General features: G+C 42.0%; 1 long non-coding RNA gene across 2 annotated transcripts; it reads right to left on the bottom strand.

Moving 5' to 3' along the window:
- Positions 1-241: 241 nt before the first annotated feature.
- On the bottom strand, positions 242-11,741 carry LOC137179766 (uncharacterized). Of its 2 annotated transcripts, XR_010927865.1 has the most exons (6): positions 10,860-11,741; positions 9,757-9,905; positions 1,821-1,909; positions 1,249-1,328; positions 716-788; positions 242-410 (listed from the first exon to the last, which is right to left on the bottom strand). It is a non-coding gene; the product is annotated as an uncharacterized lncRNA (long non-coding RNA). The 2 variants fall into 2 exon arrangements; XR_010927864.1 differs by having other exon boundaries at positions 716-1,328.
- Positions 11,742-15,543: the final 3,802 nt, after the last annotated feature.

The raw sequence follows: 15,543 nt of genomic DNA on the forward strand, positions 1-15,543 counted from the left end.
GAAATAACAATTTAAATATAAATGTATGGGTTTCAAAAATAATAACTAAACTGTGAAATAAATGTAAAGTGCATAAAGTACATATCTGTGGAAAACTGAATTAATAAACAGTGAAAAACAATAAAATGAATATTTATCTAAGTAAAATAAATGAACTTAGCAGCCAGGGCAGGTGACTTTTGTTTCATTATTTCATTTTATTATAAATATTTAATTATATTTATAGTACACAAAGCTGACAGCTAAGTGCAGGGAAGCAGGACAGCAATCACATTCCCTGTGGCGGTAAGCAGCAGAGGCTTCACTGGAAAATCTTCACAACTTCTCCTGAAGACTTTGGGAGAGTCAAGCTAAAGAATATGTTCAGGGAGCTGGGCGAAGAAGCAAAACAAACCAGCTTCTGGCTTTGGCTGAAAAGAAAAGGTAAGATGTAGTGAAGGAAAGGATCTTAGGGTCAGTAGTAGGGACACAGTACTGGGGTTAATGGAGCTAAACATCAAAGAAGGGTCCAAGCTGATGACCCTGCAGCTGGCCTGATGGCACTGGTGGAGGTGTGACAAGCAGCAGTGCCCTGAACGTAATTTTACCTGTGCTTCCATCTTACAGTCAGTTCCAACATGTGACTTTAAAGAGGCCATGGGTATAAAGTTTCACAAATTATGTGACTTTAGTGTTGTAAGATCATTCATTGTGCCATTGAATGTGGACTCTTCACCTTAAGAAGTTTGGATCATCTTGTTTGGATCATGACTTCAGCATACTTCATATTCTCACATCCCTTGTCTGATCTGAAAAAATGTAAATGGACTGTGTATCTTTGATGTACTTCATTACAACGACAGTCAACAGCATCTTCAGTATACTTTCCTAGCTTGTGATGAGACATATTGACTGACTGCAGACAAAAATCCATAAACCACTGTTGTGGCCTTGTTTGTTGTACTAAGCTGCAAAATCAAATGTGAGGATTCATCAATGCAATCATGAACTATGATTCTCCACCTCCACAAACAAATACTGATTGGTGTCTGTGTTGTATTGACCTTTAGTCTGTGTACTGGCATGGCACCGTTTGACACAACACGACTTATGATCGTTAAAACTTTCACTAAAATCTGAAAAAGTATCATCCTGAAGAATAATTGCACAACTGTTCCACATACATTTAAAGGGTGAGAAGGGTCAGAGTGACAGTGAAAGTTTGACAAGTAATAAATTAAAGAACTAGAGGTAAAAACTTTGGATTACAGTATTGCAATGATGGATTTCATGGCAGGGTCTGGATCTTGGCAAATCTTCAGCACCACCCCAGCATCAAGAGAATAGGTCTAATAAGCCAAAAAAAAACAAAACAGCAATTAGTTCCACCCCATATTTGGTAATTTCAGACCTCCTTTTTTGCACCTAGCCACACTTCTGCTATTGGACCACACAACCAGCTTTTCTTAAAATTAGGAAGGACATAGAGTATTTGCAAAGATTACATAACATACAGCACATGGGCGCAAGCACTTTTTTCCTGCTGATCTTGCTGTTGAGTACATACTAATGTGCCTAATTCTGCCAATGCTCGTGGCAGCAGTATTGAATTCCCCTTATGGTGGAATCACTCTAGAATTTACACCCCATTCATTTCAATGATGAGGCTGACAAGATGCATTTTGCTTTCAGTGGTGAACTGATCCCACCTTGTTTGTCTCACACAAGGTTCAATCTGAGTGAACTTTGACCCGTGAAATAGTGAGACTCGCCATTTTCCAGTCAATTTGAGAAGATTGACTTTGTGTTTAGGAGGTAATGATAGGCTAGTGTGTATTTACCTGTTTTTGTGTACAGTAACTGTAGGATGTGAGAACACAAGCAGCAGAATCAGATGGAGGCTTCTTGGCTGGCAGTGAGTGCAAAGACACTGATAGAGAAAGAGACAAAGTGTTAGATCTAACTACTATAATCACGCTTTGTACTCAACTCTTAGTAAGAAATGAGATGATGGTGATGATGATGATGATGATGAACACTCACATTTTACAGGAACAAAAGGAAAGAGACACTGCAAGTTATTTCATCCCATTACACTGACTTTGAAAGTGGAGCAAAGCAGAAAAATTGCAGTTAGAAATAATGGGAGTGAAAAAGGGAAACAAACACCTATTATTCTATTCTATTCTATTATTATATATATATATATATTATTATATATTATATTATTCTATTATGGTCAGCCCTTTATTGATGGGGGTGTGTGTGGAGAGGACTTGGATAAAGTTGACTGCTTTGCTTTGCACTGCGCCTAGCAATCATACCACCAGTTACAATGAGCAGTAAGTGATTAAGAAATAATGATAAAGTAATTTCATTCTGTTACAATTAATCAAGATTTAATGCCAAATAAGGCCATAATTCCTGCCTTGTTTTCACAGTCTCATGTCTCTGCTGCATGACTCAGAAATGTCTAGCCATAAAATTTCCTACAGTATAAGTTTTCTAGAAAGACACATCTTTTGCCACTTTCCATGACGTTCCATACAGCCTTGGAAGAGGCTATTTTTATAAAGCAGGCTTAGATCCTGAAATGAGTTAATAATGAGTTAATCACACAGTAAATATTGAAGTTGCGTGTATGTTGAATAAGCTGCCATACAAGTTAACAGAGAGCGGCCTATTAGGCCCTATCTGATTACAGCACATCGCCAAGGCAACCAAGTGGCCTGTTCCCGCCAAGACCTTCTGCATGCTAAAGAGCACAAACACAGGGAACTTGACTTGGCCAACCTTGAGAGGTTTCAGATGGCAATAATTTTCTTTCAAACAAAAGAAAAGTAGCAAAATATGGTAAAACATGAGCCAGGATACACAAGAGAGAAACTAAACTGTAATGTGACAACAAATCCTCTGCTCAGGGTTTTTTTTCATTGCTACACAGAGATCTTGAGGTTTTTCCTGGAGCCAGTTCTCCTAAAGAAAAAGCAGTGCTCCACATGAAAAGGCAAACTGCTTCTGTTGGAAGATGGAGAAATACGCTATAGGCTAATTAGTTAGTAATTATCAGTTAAGTTTTCCTGAATTTTTATCCTGTGTGTCCTAAATGAAGATAATTACATGCCCCTTTTCCACATGCTCAAAATGTATCCTGTCAAGAAAATTAATCATCATTTACTACAGAAAATTAAATTATGTTATTAGAGCATCCAAGTCACATCAAAACATCTGATAGCAATCTTCTGATACTGATACTGTCTTATTAAAGACCTGCAATAAATGTAGTTTACACATTACTGTGTGTCAAATATGCTATCAAATGTTCAAATGTGGGCAGTATAAGCCATAATTAATTGAAGACTATTCTGCTATTGGTTAGGCCAGCCTGTGGCATAGGCAAATTAAAATGAAAATACACACATAAAGCCATTAAGCATTTTTAAAATTTTAAATACAAATATTATACTGATTAAACTGTCCATATGCCTGCAAAGATAATCCTTTAGAAAACAATCCTTCTTAAATAGGTTAAAAAGCAAAAACAACCATTACCAGAGGTTCTTGTGAGAAAGTCACTACAAAAATTAATAGCTGGTTCTCAAATAAGTGGAAGCAGTGGCTCCCAGGATATGAGCTTTAGGATTATGCTTACACCAGCTAACAGGGGAGGCTGCAAAATAAGCAGAATCTAATTTTAAATTCTGTTATTTTTACATGTAGATGTCTATTTGTCACCCTGCGCTCATGACGCTGACCGCATCTATAACATCTGTGTTGAGTCCTGCAGGACTCATGGTAACACACTCCCTTCGCAGCCCCCTACACTGAGAAAATGCAATAACTGTGAAATTAAACTATTCTTTATTTACTATAAACCCCTTGGGACCCTGTCTGGGACTTGCACTTGACAATCTGCAATATGAGAATCATGGTGGGCTGGCAGTCAGCTTCCCAGACTACATCAGGAGGGGACTCTACGGGGCAGATCTAGTTTCGTAAGCTGTTCATAAAAGTGCAGAGTTTAAATTGTTTGAAATTAGTTTAAGCGGTATTGCATTTCTGTATAACTATGGCCAACTTTAACTTTTGTGAAACTTTCCCTCTTTAGGTATATGTATGTATGTATTTGCATAAAAATTATTTGTTTTTGTATGTAACCATGTATGCACTGTATGTATATATCTCTCCATCTGTCTATTTGATAGACGAAGTAAACTGTATTGATTTTTGAATAGAAGGACCAAAATTGACTGTGCTTGCATGAAAAATGACAAAATCAGTTGGTTCAGTAAATGTCCCCAAATGTCATATACAATATATCTACATTCAAGTGACAATGTCCTCTAGTGGTCGTGGTAATTACGACAGCAGCAAAGGAGGACATCAGGTGGCATGATTATACAGCAACAAAATCGACATAATAATAATTAGTTTTCTTTATGCAGTAAAATTTAAAAACATTGTTTACAAAGTGTTTAACATTGTCTGACATAGTGAAGAGGTAATACTGGATAGTACTAGAAATCCACAAGTCAACATTGTTTTTGTTTTTTTTTAAACCATGACCACAATCATTCCCTAACCTTAACCACATGGTTGTTATTGTAACCATGACAACGAAGGTTGCCTAACCTTCAGGAGGCACTTATTCTAACCCAAACGAAGTTGTTTTTGTGCCTAACCCTAACCAAACCTGAAACATAGCATTATCGCATTTCATAAAAGTTATTTATTCTCCTCCTGTCACAGGTGCATCAGATCAGAAAATGAGACATCATCATCATCATCACTGAATTACCAAAGTGATGCTCTGTTATATAACAAAGTGTCTTCACTAAGCACAGCATTTCTTCCAATTGCTTGGGCTGTTTCAAATATTTATTCTTACTTTAAGAAATTAAATATGAGAAATTTCTGAAGGGAAAAGCAGCAAGTGATGTTCTTTTTAATAGTTCTTTAGGGCTCCCATATTGATACCAAAAGCAAATAACAAATTTGAGTGTTCAGTGACAAACTCAAAACTGTTCCCTAGAGAAGAAGTTGGGAAGTTGATGGTGAGACAGAAAATTATATAAATGTTAAAACCTGTATCAGTTTATTATGCTTATGGTAAGTTATTTAACTTGGGGCCCATAGTGGTTTTCATTTATTGCAGAAAATAATTCACCTGCAGAAAAGATAAGCGCTGAATGACACAAATACATTTTGCTTCAAGAAAATTAAAACTGGAGAACGTGTCAGAGCTTGAATCCTTAACGAGGTAAATAGTCATTTCAGATTGACTCAGTGTGTGATTTCTGTCATAAATCTCTCCTTTTCTACCGTGGACAATAATGTGTGCAACAATTTTGAGGCAGATTTATCAACTGCACTGGTGGTAAACCTCTGTTCATTACAGTTTAGGACTACTCTGTGCTGCAAGATGATGGTTATTACTGTAAGCTGTGAATTATTAAATGTTCTGTCTGTTGATATAAAGGAGCCAGCAAAGCTCTTCCTGGAAACATTTCATTTTCTTATCTTCAGTGCACAACATTGTATTCTGAGGTATGCAGGTTTTAGGGCACAACTTAAAATAAGCAGTGGAGGTACTGTTATAAATGTGTATGTGCCTGTTTTAATAGATAAGCTTGTGGAAGATGATTGTAAACAGTATTAATCCACTCGCTCCAGAAGGAGCCATAACCAAAAATTCCTTAGAAACCAAGTGTCTGATGCATTTTCTTCATTGTTATGAATCCGGATGAAATATTGAACTGGTTTTCAGATTGATAGGTTGAAAGTGATGTTTTGATCCTCATGCAGCCCAAATTCCAACCTTGACTTGAGTCCTTGCTGTAAGAGTTTTAAGGATTAGATGAAAGCAGTAATCCTCCATCACGCTAATTAGATTTACAAGCAAACAAATAAAAAAAAAAGTTCTTGTCCATATGACGCTTGTTAACTCAAATATACAGAGCCAAGTTTAAACATCTGGATAATATCAAATAGGATCATTCCAAAACATTTTCCGCTCGGCTTTTGATGAGTGGCTCTGTTCCCCATGCATGAAATCAAATCAGTGATTAGTGTGACACCGAAGACAAAGTGTGTGCTTTTAGCTATTGCACCTGGCTATAAATCAACGTTGATTATTTTCCAAATGCTAAAATGAAACAAAAAGATGTTTTGCTACTATTATAAATGAAACATTGCTAACACTGAAAAAACACAGTTATAGCTGGAATGTTTTCTTCAGAAATAGGGTTGATTATAGCCTTAGTAGCATGCTTTCCGGGTACTTCATGTTCTTCATATTCTTGCTGTAATCTTACTGTATTAGACTTGGCTTTACTCCTGTGATGGATCATCATTTCTTTTATTCTGGTCACAGTCTCCATATTCTATATTTCCACAGACATATTATAACATTTTTTGTGCTGCACTTAGTTTTTCACTATACAGGATTATGCAAAAAAAAAAGATCTTAAAGAACTCTAAACACAATTCAGGGAGCACTCAGAGCAAACCAGGTGCTGGCCAGCCATCTCGATCATTACTGCCATTATTCCTATCACAGTCTGCTGCCCAGTTGCTGCACTGGGCAGCATTTCAATCAGGATTCCTCTATGGTGTTCGGTAGCTACACAGGCTCTTTCGCCTTCTGGATGGTGTGTAACCAGACGGTGGCACATGGAGAGTGGCATTTTCAAAGACATGAGTCATGTAAGGCAGAGTGCGACCTGACTATAAAAGCAAGACCATGCGTCATTGTGTGTGTGTCAGGATGGAGGTCGACATCTGAGGTGTCTACCCCTGACTGATGATGGGGTCTGAATGGCAGCGAGATGGAGGTGGATGAAAGGAAGATAGACGTGTCTCGAGGAGGGAGTGAAAGCTGTGAATGGGAGGTAATCACAGTGTCAGATGAGAAGACTCATTAACAGAATGAAAAGGAGAAGTTGTTTTGTCACTGTGTAGCTTCTCATCTGAGCTGAGACAGGGGCCTTCCTGTCAGTGTATTAAATTGTGTTAGAAGAGGAATTCTAACAACACAATGATTCAGCTCATTTTACACACATGGGCTTTTGTTGTACATGCATGTGTGATGATGCTGTGGATAACCAATCCAAGATTTTAAATTACATTTTGTAGATACTATATTTGGTAATTCCATAGTCTGTATTCCTCAGTTTCAGGTTCGGGTTACTTTATTTGTACGTGTAGGTAGATTTGGTTTGCAGCAGGAGAAGACAGGCATCGATCTTGACACGCATTTTACAAAAAGCACAGACAGCAGACAAACATGATAAAGTGCTCAAAGCTCCAATAATCAGGACTTAAAAAGAGAAAAATAACAATAAAAACACACTAAAATACATAACCACTAGAATAAATAAGGTAAAATACAAGGTTAAATTAAATAAATAAACAATACTTCTATAGCATCTGTGCAATGTTGCTACGTCTTGTTCATCTGAGTGATGGCTGCTGGAACAAAGCTATTTTTATACCGCTTTGTTCTACACCTTGGGACTAGAAAACCTCTCTCCAGAGGGAAGAAGCTGGAATTCAATGTGCAAAAGGTGAGAATCGTCATTTAAAATCGAGCTGGTTATCCGCTGTAACTGTCTGGTGTACAGGGAATCTGGGTTAAGGTGTGGCTTGATCTAGGCCATTTAACAATTTGATTCAGAGAGTTTCTGTTCTTTAAAGATAGGTTTCCAAACCAATGACACCAAAGAAGAATAACTCAGTTCAGTAAAAGCATTATAGAATAAGGTCATCATGGTTTTGTCAATATAGAAATAAGACAAACAACAAACAACAAAAGCTGGTGCCCCTTTTTGCACACGGCTTCACAATTTGCTTCAAAGTTCAGTTGTGAGTCAATAATTGTCCCAAGATATTTGTAGGATTACACATATTCCACTGTCTGACCCTTAATTGATATGACTTCATGTGTGTGGGTAGGTCTTCTAAAATAAATTATCATGTCTTTGGTTTGAGATTTGTTTAATTGAAGATATGACTTCTCACACCACTTGACAAAGTTGACAGTGACTGGGCCGTAGCTGGTCTCATTATCCTTGAGACAACTAACAATAACAGAGTCATCTGAATACTTTAAAATGGTCAATTTTCACACCTGTTCTGACATATATGTGTGTAGGATAAATAGTAGGCGCAAAAGCACACATCCTTGTGGGGAGCCAGTGGATGAGCAAACTTACCTTCACTGTTTGTGTCATATGAGTTAAAAAGTTAAGAATCCAGTCCACAAGATTGTTATTTAAGCCAAATTGTTCTAAAAGCCTGCTGGTTAAAATATGGGGTAGAACTGTGTCAAAAACAGAGGAAAAGTTAACAAATAAAGTCTAACATGAGATCCAAGTGTTTAACAAGTAAGTTAAACAAGGCAACTGCAACATCTTCTACTCCTTTGCGTGGCCTATCAAGAGATCAAGTGCATTCTCAGTTTTCCTTAAGATTTCTGATCTTACCAGCTTTTCAAAGGTTTTCATTAAAATTGATATGAGAGCAACTGATCTTTGGGAACAGGGACTACCACAGCATCCTTCTAAACCTTAGGTACATACTGTGCCTGCTTATTAAAACAGTTACAACAAATTATTGAAACAAACAACTTGTAGTGAAATACAGGACTCAGTTCTTTTGTACAAGATTTAGGTAAGCAACCATAGATGTTGTCAGGTGCAGGACTCTTATTTACTCTTACTGTGAGCAAGGCCTTTTCAACATCCTATTGGTCTATGTCAAAGTGCAGATTGTCTTCAAGTTTGTGACTCAGTTCCTGAATTTCATTACTCAAATCAAAAGTATCAAAATGAATATAAAAATCATTAAGGGCATTAGGAAACTCAGTATCATAATTGAAGCCATCCAAAGTGACACGACTGCTGTTCTTTGGATTCTGGAGGTTTTTATAGTTTATAGTTTTCATGCTAGACCAGGCTGAGCCAAGGTTGTTTGCAGCCATCTTGTTCTTTAGTTCAGATTTATAGTTCTGTTTTGCTTTTAAAGATTTCTGTTTTCAGCTCTTTGGCAGCTACATGCAGATCAGAGGCTATTTTCTGTTTAAAAACAAGTTTCTTTTTCTGCATGCCGGACTTAACGGATTTGGTCACCCATGGTTTGTTGTTAGTGTAAACTTTAGCTCGCTTACTAGGAATGATCATGTCCCTACAAAAGGCAGCATTTGTGCATGTTACATCAACAAGTTTGTCTAAATCATCACTACAACTGTTTCAACATGTCCCAGTCAGTGCAATCATAACATCTGCAGGCAGAGCACAGATTCTTCTGTCTAGTCTTTTATGTCCTTTGTCTGTGACTTCTCTCTCTTTAAAACCGTTTTATATATGGGCAGTAGATGCACACAGTTATGATCTGCAGGGCCCAGTGAGGGTAGTGGGAGTGATTTATAAGCATCCTTTACTGACCTATTAGAAAGATCTGCTGTCTTATCCTGCCTGGTTGAACAGGAGACATATTGGTAAAGGTTTGTGTCTTTTAAAGGGAGACATGGTTAAAATGACCCAGTATGAAGTTTGTTGCATCAGGTGAAATTGACTGCAGTTTTTGCACTACATCAAAGAAAGTGCTGGAGTCAGAGGCAGCATTTGCCTTCGGGTGGATGTTATAAAAAAGTTGTGGAAACTCGCGGGACAGATAGAAAGGACACAATGATGCAGATAAAAGTTCAACATCTGGCACACAGATGCTTTCTCTGCCAGTCACAGAGCTACAGTGTCATTTGTTAGAGTATAAACATACCCCACCACCTTGTGTTTTCCTCGTCACTTCAGCCTTTCAGTCAGATGAAATGGAGCTCCAGAATCATTGATAAACAGGTTGATGTCCTGGTTGTGCTCAGTGAACCATGTCTCAGTGGAAGCCATGACGCAGCAGTCTCTGAAGTCCCTCTGAAAATGAACATTTCCCCAAAGTTCATCCACTTTGTTCCTCAGGAACTGGACATTCCCCATATTCACCGAGGGCAGAGGAATCTGGGTGAGCCACTCTATGATGTACTGTGCCCTAGCACATAGGGCACAGGCAGATAGACAGCCCCCAAATGCCTTATGTGACAGTGAGTTTAATGATTTAAAGAGGACATATCATGCACATTTCTATTTCTATATTTTTACTCTGGGGCTTTATTAGAATATCTTTGCATGATTTACAGTTCAAAAAAATCCTTATAAGGGACCAAGCCCAAAAGGCAGAGGACTTTTGGGCTCACCTAAGGGCGAGGACCCTATTGTTAGGGCCAGAGCCCCAAAGGGGCGAAGACCCTCTTGTATCTGTTCTGTTTCTTTCTTTCTTCTTTCTTTATTAATCTGCCACTAAAAATCAGAAAAATAAAATCAAAACTAAAATTTGTAGCTTTGTACTGCAGTTTTTCCTTTATTAGGGCCCAAGCACCTAGCGGTTCGCTCACACTCTCCATTCAAATATATGAGTGTCCAGCTGCAGTTACTTATTGTCTCTACACACCTGACAGTACACATTTCAGTCAAACTTTGACCAGGTCATGTGGGTTAAAAGTCTTTCCTTTTCTAAAAATAGACTTGATGAAAATTAGGAAATTAATTTGTTTTACACACAAACTCATCAAGAGTTTTCAATTTATAAAGTTATTATAATAACTAGGTTCAGGAACAAAACCACGCCCCGCTCCTTCTCACCAATTCACAACACCTGCGCGTCGTTAACCCAAATCACCTGTGCCTCCAGGCCACATACCTGTGCGCATATATAAGCACACCTAGCCTCCACCTCTCCTGTTCATCTTGGTTCTCTCGTTCGTTCGATTGCGCTCTAACCGACTACCACTTTAAAAAGTAAAAACAAGCAAGTTTAGATTGCTCACCGACCATGGATTACGAGTTGATCCTCGGTGCTTCGGATAGTGACTTGTTCGATGACCATTCCTTGGTCACCGAATCTCCTCCACCTCTGGTCAACCCCGTCCGGATGCAGCCAACCACCCAACCATCTCGTCCACACTCCACAGTCCGCATTCCATGACACAACATTGTCCACTACTCATCCAGTAGCTCCGACCGGTCACCATCTCCACCTCCACCTCCACCTCCACCCCAGCGTAGAGGCCGCAGTAGACATTGCCGCCGTTCCGGAGACAGCCGCTTGTCAAGACGGAGCTCGCCCGACCGACCCATCTCCCTGCCCTCGACCCGCCGCCACAGCACAGCCCCCGCACATGTCCTGACTCCGGCTCCTACCCGTCCTACCAAATCGGATCGGACAGTCGCCCGTCTCCAGCGCGCCCTCAAGGACAGGAACGTCCCGTTTCGCCGGACTGACAACAAGGCAAGGCTTTTCCAGCTACTTTCTGCCTCCACCTCCACCACCACTACGGATGGCCGGTCATTTCCGGGTTCCCCGCCCAGCGTCACTTGGACACGGCATGACGATGACGTCATAACGCAGCCGACTGCTCCAGCCCTTTTGCAGGGCCAGGTCGTATCTCCCCCTGTGCCTGCTCCCTCTGTGTCTGATCTTTCTCATGTATTTTCGTCCTTTCTTTCATCCCTGTGTCCACAGGCTGCACATTCGACCCTCGCACACGCATCCCCTCATCCCCACATCCTTTCCTCTTCCCTTCCTTCAGCTGCAGCTTCAGCCCCACCCGCTTCAGCAGCTCTTTCCTCTCTCTCTGTCTCCACAACCACCTCCGGTCCTGCTGTTAACTCGGCCACAGTTGTACAGAGCCACGGCGCTCTTTCTAATGGACCCAGTCAATTTCCCACTGTGCTATCCCTGTTCCCCTCCCTTCCCCCTCCCTCCCCCTCCCTTCCCCAACACCCAAATGTTTTTTCTGTGTCCTCAGCTCCCCCCGTCACCTGTCTCCTTGCTCCGCCTGTCTCTGTAAGCACTTTCACTCTGGCCTCCGCCATTCCACCTGTCTATCCCCCTCCACCAGCACGCCCCTCCCCCATTTCACCCTCCTTCTGTCAACAGATACTTTCAGGTAATTACGTTGACCTCACTCAGCTCCTTCAGCCTTCCGCTTTCAATATAAATAATCCTAGGGTGCTTTCCACAACTCATGGTGCAGCCCATCTCAGGCACCCTTTTCCATCCCACACCAGGGAACTCACAGCAACAGAATTCGCCTTCGCATTTTCCTTATATCAAGACACCATCTGTTCAGTCTTCCCCAACCACAGGGCAGAGCTTGACGACTATCTGTCCACCATTTTAGATCTGGTCCTGCAGTTCGGCAGCACCGGATTCTATACATACCACTTTCTCTTTGCATCCCCCAGGCTGCAGGTCGCCTCCAGCAGTTTAACCAGGGCACCTACTGGGGCGTCCTCGACACAGAACTGCCGTGTCTTCGCGGTTCGCTCCTCCCTGGCTTGCGAATTGTGTGGTGCACCTTCACATCCAGCCTCCGAATGCGTCATAGCTGCTCCATTTTCCCGCCCACTTGTCCCGCCCCCACATCCTCCTTCAGTCTTTTCAAGACTCGGCCCCACCGCACCTCCACCCCCTATCACCCCCAAACCTCCCAACCCCCCACCTGCCGCCATGCCACTACTAGCCAGTGGTTCGATTCCCCGCGGAGTCGACAAAAAGGGAAGGCCCTTCCTCTACCAGGGCGGCAGGATGATATGCAATAATTTCAACAACCTAGCTTGCAGCACGTCCAGTTGCCGCTTTCTCCACACATGTTCCTTCTGCGGTGGCACCCACGCCAGGCATGCCTACCCTCACAACCCCACTTTGCACACTTCCTGACTGTATCAATATCTCAAAACTCCCATACACATTAACATGCTAGAGTCTGCCCTGAAGGACCACCCCGACCGCCAGTTCATCCACTTCCTCATCCATGGTCTCACTTTCGGCTTCCACCCTGGCATGGAAGCCCTCCCTGAATCATCCTTTACTTACCGCAACCTCCAGTCCGCCCTTGCAGAACCCGCCACTGTTGACATGCTCTTAGCCAAAGAAGTCACAGACAACTTCATGATTGGTCCTTTTTCCAGCCTTCCTTTTCCGATCCACCACATTAGCCCCCTAGGTATCGCCACAAGAAAATACTCTGGAAAAAAGAGACTCATCCTTGATCTCTCTTCTCCCCACGGCACCGCTACTCCCAGTATCATGAGCCTCATCCCCAGTCCGGACATTTCCATGCACTACTCAACCAATTACACACACCACCAACCTCATCCGTCTCGCCGGCCGTGGCACCTGGTTGGCCAAGACCGACATCACCATCACTCATCTGGCCAGATTACTGGGGATTCTTCTGGGGATTCTTCGGAGTTCAATGGAAAGGCCACTACTACTTTGCTGTCCTAAAATAGCCCTAAAATATTCAATTCCCTGTCCGTGGCACTCTGCTGGCTGCTGCTAAACAACCATAAACTCCCATACGTCATCCACCTTCTGGACAACTTCCTCACAGTTACGCCACCAGCCTCACCCCCGTCACACGGTCTCTCCACCCTCAAGTCAGCCTTCCTCCAACTCGGCGTCCCCCTTTCCCCAGAAAAAACAGCAGGACCCAGTACATCTCTCGACTTTCTCGGTATCACATTAGATTCACTCACCTTTCAAGCCGCCCTAGCAACAGAAAAACTCCACCGTATCTCTCTATACATCTCCAACTACCTTCTAGCCTCCCGCTGTACAAAGCTCCAGCTTCTGTCCCTCCTGGGCCACCTTAACTTCGTTATCCGCATCATTCCCCAAGGACGCTCCTTCCTCTCCCACCTATTATCCATATCTGCCACCATTCCTTCTCTCCATGATTTCGTCACCTTGGACACCACCTGTAAGATGGAATTCCGCATGTGGCAGGACTTCCTCTCCTCTTGTCCTTTCCATGTCCTTTTTCTACGCCCAATCTCCGCCCACCATCAATTTATCATCCGCGCCGCCCATGTTCCCGGCTACAAAAACACCATCACTGACTCCCTTTCTCAATTCTCTTTTCAGAAATTCAAAGCCTTGGCACCCAATTCGGACCTTCATCCAACACCAGTCCCTTCGTTTCCACAATCTTCCCATAAACCATCAGCTTCGCCATCTGGTCAATATGTCACAACAAGTAATCCTAAATAGCCTAGCACCCAGTACTCTCTCATCATACTACTCAGGATGGAGCTGCTTCAAAACTTTCCATACCGCACACAGGCTACCATTTCTATCCATCGACATCTTAAGCCTAACCAGCTTCATTACTTACTCCCATTCTGTTCTCAAAATCAGAGCATCCACCATCCAAACATACCTGAGCGGTATAAAGTTTTTCGTTAAACTAATTTCTGGAGCTCCAGCCCCTTCAATTTCCCACACCCACGTCAACATGTTAATAAAAGGCTTAAAAAAGGCAGAACCTCCATTAGCACCAAAACATCTGCCCCTGACCGCAGACCTACTCACCCGATGCATCAAACCAAACCAACCAAACCCTTCGCGCAGGTTATTTATCCCCATCCATCGACTCAATCCTCGAAGCTATGTTCCTCCTTGCCTTTTTTGGTTTTCTACTCTGCTCCAAATTCACCACCTCCACGTCCAATTACAACCCTTCATGGCATGCCAACCTCTCTGACATTTCCATCCACTCAACAAACATCCTCAGATTCAACCTCAAATGAAGCAAAACCGACCAGCTCGGTCTTTCTCACTCCATCTTTCTATTCCGATTAAACTGATACCTGAGCCCTTTCGAACCCATCCAAACATACATTAACCATAGATTAGCTGACCATGCCTCACCCCAAGACCCACTCTTCATCACAGAATCCGGCCGAGTCGCCACACACTTCTGGTTTCACTACCACCTCCGTCAAGTCCTCTCTAAGTCAGGCATTTCACCCGATCTATACTCCGGTCACTCCTTCCGAGTGGGAGCTGCTTCAAACGCATCCAGTCAAGGAATCCTGGACCATACCATAAAAATCCTCGGCCGCTGGTCTTCTCAAGCATACCAGAGTTACATCCATAGCCACCTCCACGATATCCACAGAGCCCATTCACGCTTAGTCCAGTGAAGCACTTTTGGGGATGATGAAGCAAAAAATTGCTCATCCAGACGTGCCCCCACCCTGAGTCTCCATCTCATCTTATTCCTTCCTGAACCATCTTGCTGATCAAATGAACTATTTAAACTATACACAAATGGCGTGGTCTAAGTTAGTGAAACTAATTGAAATCCAAGTGAAAGGGCCCAAAACTTGCATAATATTGATGCCACAGGTGTGAGCAAGACAGACATGTCTTACCCTGCAGAAAATTCTCATCCTGTCAATCAAACTTTCAAAATTAAAGCACACCACACTTGTAAGAAATATCCCTCATTTTTAAAAAGCAAAATGGTCTGATCCCGGCCAGAGTGCGAGGTCCCGACCAATGCTGCTTGCAGCTTTAATTTATCTTATATTGGTCCTTTTACACAGCCTCTTTAGTTCAGCCTGTCTGAAACAGGCCATTTTAGCTCCTGTCTCTTTAAGGCCCTAGTCCCAATGAACCTACTCTGTTCTGATTGGTTCGCTCCCAGAAGCTGAGTCTCAGCAG

This window comes from Thunnus thynnus, chromosome 3, assembly GCF_963924715.1.
Source record: "Thunnus thynnus chromosome 3, fThuThy2.1, whole genome shotgun sequence".
Classification (NCBI taxonomy): Eukaryota; Metazoa; Chordata; class Actinopteri; order Scombriformes; family Scombridae; genus Thunnus; species Thunnus thynnus.